We start from the raw sequence: 6,048 nt of genomic DNA, 5'->3' as shown, positions 1-6,048 counted from the left end.
ATCACTGTCTAGTAGGGCTGGGTATCGTCACTGATTTCTAGAATCGATTCAATTCCGATTCACAAGGTCCCGAATCGATTCGATCCACGATTCGATTGAATTCGATTCAATTCGATTTGAATCTGGGAAATTTTGACAGTCAGAAATATTATAATTCAGATCAGTACATTTACATATTTTTGTATCAATAAAAAGGAAGCTGACACACGCAAGACTTTATCAAAGGTGTGAGCATCACAGCAGAGGCCTTTGTGTCAAAGTAGCTGAAGATAAAACACAGAAAAACACGAAGGTGATTTTCCTGGCCTGGGATTTTATAAAAATATTCTGCAGTACATCAAAAACGAAAGAAAACCATTAATCAACATATGAACATTACCTCTGAAGTTACAGCGGTTTTATTAGAGACACGGCTAAGCGTTTTGCATTTTGCATAATTTTAAAAAGTTTAAATTTGTTCAGTATTGAACAGCAGAAATGAGGTTTTCTTTTCGGAAGTATATAAAACGAAAAAAAAACGTAGGCCGACAGCGCTGTAAACAACGGTAGACTTGTGCGTAACAAGCAAGCGAATAATGAAGAAAGGGAAACTGTTCTTGAAGTACAGAGAGAGAGAGAGAGAGAGAGAGAGCTGCAGATAGTGGTGGAAGCAAAACAGTAAAAGTCATAGTGAATACATGACGATGTTTATGTGAAGCGTAGTTTGGATCTTCTTTCGCTGCTGGTTCGGTCAATATTGTTTGGAGAGAGATCAAACTACCGTATTTTCACGACCATAAGGCGCACTTAAAAGTCTTAGATTTTCTTCAAAAAGTGCGGCGCGCCCTATAGCGCGGTGCGCCCTATGTGTTGTAAGGAGGACGTAGTAGAGAACACCATGAGAACGTTAAAGGGTGAAGTGTGGGCGTTGATCGTATATACCGGGACAATCGCACATACCTGTATAAAAGAACAGGTATGTGCATTATGCAGGACATCGTTGTTTTAACAACCCTGAAAATGGCAAAGAGACACGCTTACGAAGCACAGTTTAAACTGAAGGCCATCAGCTACGTGGAGGAACATGGAAATCGAGCAGCGGCGAGAGAATTTAAGATTAACGAATCGATGGTTCGCAAATGGAGGAAGCTGGAAAACAAGCTCCGGCAGGTCAAGAAAACGCAGCTGAGTTTCCGCGGACATAAGGTGAGGTGGCTCGAGTTGGAGGAAAGACTCGAGCGGTGGATCATCGAGCAAAGAGCGAGCGGGAGAAGCGTTTCGACGGTCACCATTCGGCTAAAAGCAGTTTCACTAGCTGAAGAGATGAACATTGAACATTTCCAAGGAGGTCCGTCTTGGTGCTTTCGTTTTATGAAACGGTGCCATTTTTCCATCCGGACCAGGACTACGGTAGCGCAGCAACTTCCAGCGGATTATAAGGAAAAGCTGGCCATCTTCCGCTCCTACTGCAGCAAACACATCGGCGACAAAAACATCCAGCCCAGCCACATCACAAACATGGACGAGGTCCCGCTCACTTTTGACATCCCGGTGAGTCACACTGTGGAGAAGAAGGGGACCAGCATGGTAGCGATACGCACAACGGGGTATGAAAAGTCTTCTTTTACTGTTGTGCTTGGCTGCCATGCTAATGGACAGAAACTGCCGCCTATGGTGATTTTTAAGCGAAAGACTTTGCCTAAAGAGAAGTTTCCAGCAGGAATCATCATTAAGGCAAATGAAAAGGGCTGGATGGATGAGGAAATGATGAAAGACTGGCTGAGGGAGGTGTATGTAAGGAGACCAGGTGGTTTTTTCCACGCATTACCATCACTGTTGATCTGTGACTCTATGCGTGCCCATCTCACAACCGATGTGAAAAAACAAGTGAAACAAATGAACTGTGAGCTTGCTGTCATTCCGGGAGGCCTGACAAAGGAACTCCAACCGCTGGACGTCGGTGTGAACCGCCCGTTCAAAGTAAGGCTGCGAGCGGCCTGAGAGCGATGGATGACCGGTGGAGACCACAGTTTCACTAAGAGTGGAAGGCAGCGCCGGGCGAGTTACGCCACAATTTGCCAATGGATTGTAGATGCTTGGGCTAACATGTCTGCTGGCACTGTTGTTCGAGCTTTCGCAAAAGCCGGCATCGTTTCCGAGGAGCCGCACGGCACGGAAAGTGACTCTGACGGTGAAGACAGTGAACCTGGCATGTTTGATGGAGATTTAGCGCAGCTGTTCAATTCAGACACAGAGGATGAGGACTTCGATGGGTTTGATTGATGATAAAAATGTGAGTACCAAACTTTGTTTTGCTCCTGCTTTATTTTTAAATACGCACACTTGTATGCTTGTGTGTTGTTGATGATGACGATTACCGGCAATAGAAATGTGAGTAAGGTACCGAATTCAGGTTTGCTCCCGCTTTATTTTTAAATACGCATACGGTACTTGTATGCGCCCTATGGTCCAGTGCGCCTTATGTGTGTGTTAAATACAGTAAGGGCACACATAACTGAGACTGCGCCTTTTAGCACAGTGCGCCTTATGGTCATGAAAATACGGTAACAGCTTTAGAATCAGCGCATAAAGGGCGTGAACACAAAGCGCGGACCCGCCGACAGATCAGAGTCAGCGAGCTGTCGGCTTTCAGCCCCGACTGTGAGAAAAGCGACATCTAACTGATTCTGATCCGCGGGTTGCGCTGTGTGTTTAAGTCTTTGTGCAGAATCCGTGTTCCTGCTCTCATTTACTGTCTTAGCTGTTTGGTGGTTGTTGAAAGTTTGTGAGATTTCACCTGAGATTCTGGCATTTCGGGCAAAATAAATTTATATTAAAAAATCGATTCAGGATTTTAATGAATCGATTTTACGTTATCCAAGCCAGAATCGATTTTAATCGATAAATCGATTATAAAAACCCACCCCTACTGTCTAGCACAACACCTGGAGCTAAGGGGGCAAAACAATCGCATGAGTGCTGCTGTTTGACTGAGGAAGAATAAAGTAGTCGTGGTAAGTCAATCACATGACCACTTAAAGACAAAGCAACAAGGTGATATATACCAGTTTTAAATTGTGTTGATAGGCCACGTAAAACCAGAGTCATGATAAACAATATATACGCTGCGTTTTTTTTCTCAATAGTTTCGTCATGTTAGCGCTAGCAAGCACTCTCTGCTTATGAGCAAAAAACCCCCAAAAAACCAGGGGAAGTTTTATGAGTGATGGCGAGAGAGAGACAGAGAGAGACAGCAGAAAAAGAGAGAGCACGAGTTTTGAGATGTGAGAGATTTGTGACATTTAGCGTGTTTGGAGTGTGTAGTTAATGTGTTGTCTTGTGTAGTTAGTGGTCGTGTCCAAATTCATGGGCTGCATTAGAATCAGAATCAGAATGGGTTTTATTGCCAAATGTTGAGCAGGTTTACAACATTAGGAAATTGCTGCATCCTCCTGAGGCCGCATTTGTAGACCGATTACGTCACAGCGACGCGCCGAAGGCTGTCCAAATTCGTAGACTCCTCCGAATGCAGCCGACAAATGCGTCCTCCTTTTCCCCGAATTTGAAGGATGGGTCGGGTGTGTCCTTCGTGGCCTACCATATCCCAGAATTCATAGCGCGGCCCAGCCAAACTCCAGTTTTCAACAATGGCGGCCGCTACTAAGTTTTAAAATTACTCTTACTAATCTTTCTGGGTCACAAAATAAACTTTTAACATATTTTCAGGCGAGACAGTAGCTGTGTAAACATCAAATATCTGCTCGGTTTATCAAGATATCGCATATTTGCAAAAGTGCTTCGACGTTTTCGGAGACGTCTGCTACCCACCAGCTCGACAGCTAGCCGGGAGCTCGAGGGTCACTGAAGCCGCCGAGAACGGCACATCAGTTTCAGATCGGAGTTTCGCTACTCAGGTTAAACTGAGTCACTTAGACAACCTAAAAATGTTATTGTTGGGCTTTTTTCAGTGTTTTATTTGTTCGTGAGTCAATCGGTTTGGCTGAGATTAAAGTAAATTAAATTAGATAAAATAAAACTTTATAATCCCCCGGGTGGGTTCCTCCTTGGTTTTTACACAGCTGAATAAACGTCAAACAGAAAACTGATTAAACAGAAGTATGAGATGGTCGAGAATTTACGCCAGTGTCCGGTTATATTTTAGATAGCAAGGAGCAGACGGCTGAGTTTATTAAACTCCACCGAGATAGCGGTGACGCTAATCAGAAGGCTAGACCGTCCAATTTCCCCAGCCGTTTACTTCCGGCCTACCCGACCTTCTGAGGATCCGGCTCACGTAGACAGCGAAGGCCGGGTCCTCAGGAGGATGCAGCCCATGAATTTGGACACGACCAGTGTGTAGTGTTGTGGATAGTTTTGTGTTGTGTGTCAGAACAATGAGGCGACTGCTGTCTCCAGGTGGAAAAAGGAGTGATACACCCGCTGCTGTCAGACCTGCAGGTATCAGGCTGTGATGTTCTCCTTTATGTGGACAGAAATTATATTTTGGAGTGGCACAAATAATTTGTGTGGCATCTTATTGAAGGCAGAACAGCTGATTGTTCTGTAAATAGTTTGAAATGGTTATTTTAAAAAAAGGGTAAAAGGTAAATGGATGCAAATAACTTTGTTGTTTGCAAAACTTGTTCAAAGGATTTTAAAATTGACAATTAATATTTGCATTTAAAGTTATGAAATATGATTCATTAAAGATGTTTGTGGTTGTTACAGTAAAAAATATAACTTTTCTACTCTATTATGTTTTTTGTCTGATTTTGGATCAATTGTGTTAATACAGTATGTCAAAATGAAAACATGACTGTAAATTCAGGCACGTGAGGTTGTGCTGAAAAGAATGATACCAAACAAGGCAAAGTAAATAGTTTTTAAATGGCCAATTATACCCTGGACCCCAGAGGGTTAAACTTTTTTTTTTTAAAGTAACGCAATAGTTACTTTTCAAGTAATTAATTACTTTTAGAATATTGTAACTCAGTTACTAACTCAATTACTTTTTTGATGAAGTAACTAGTAACTATAATTGAATTACTTTTTCAAAGTAACTTGCCCAACACTGCCTAATATTCACCCCATGCCCATCATTTACTAAAAGTACAGAAAACAGAACAGATCAGAATCCTGATATCCTGTCAGCTCAGTCATTGATACTAGCTACTATTTACAATATCTGTGATATTGATCATTAGCTGTTGTAAGGCTCTCCACCTTGGCTGATGTGTGAAGGAGAAAGCACACACCCACCTGTGATGAGAAACCAAACATGAGATTTCATTACACTTTTTAACAAAAAATATGTTTGAGACTCAATAAAAATGACGCATGGAGAAAGTATTTCATATTAGCAAAGTCCTCGTTTATTGGAAGAAAAATCATTACAGATTCATGTTGACTTTACAACAGTTACACCATATAAAAAGTGGACTTTATCAGTCACTCACACAAGCCTTAATCTACCCCACCAACTATGACCAAGCTAATTTCTCCTTGTTTTGTAAAAGTGTAAATGACGAAGAAGTTCACTGAGTTTTATCAAACCTGCCTCTGTGTTAACTTTTAAATAACTTTACATTAAAATGAAATCATCAAAAATAACATTAGCATCCAGTATATCAGAAATGCTCATCTTAAGGCTTCAGAATGATAGTTGAGAAATGAAAGAGAGATGTAACAGTAGCTACAGCCATCTTTAGCTGTTAGCAAGGCTCTCCGCTTTCTCTGTAAAAACTGTGAAGTCCGGGGTTGTTCATATTCCATGCAGTGCTGAAGACACTGGTGTTGCAATCATAATGTCAGTTGCCTGGTGGCATCGACCAGCCAAACATCTGGGGTGAGGTGGGGAAGGTCCATTGACGTCCAGCTGCAAAATTGCCCACAGAATGATGATAGGGGGCGTGATAATTTGGACCATTTGTGATCATCTCTAGGTGCTGGGTATACGACTCCCTGCGTGGGGGGCTGTCCCTCAGAGCCTCAGAGGTAGTTTTGTTGCTCATCTCCATTTTTAGAGCAGTCTCTGCCCATGTAGCGAGTTCTTCCAAGGGAAGACTCCCT

Source organism: Simochromis diagramma, unplaced genomic scaffold (genome assembly GCF_900408965.1).
Source record: "Simochromis diagramma unplaced genomic scaffold, fSimDia1.1 OVJJ01000602.1, whole genome shotgun sequence".
Taxonomy (NCBI): domain Eukaryota; kingdom Metazoa; phylum Chordata; class Actinopteri; order Cichliformes; family Cichlidae; genus Simochromis; species Simochromis diagramma.
The sequence above is the reverse complement of the archived record's forward strand: the minus strand, read 5'-3'. Positions refer to the sequence as shown.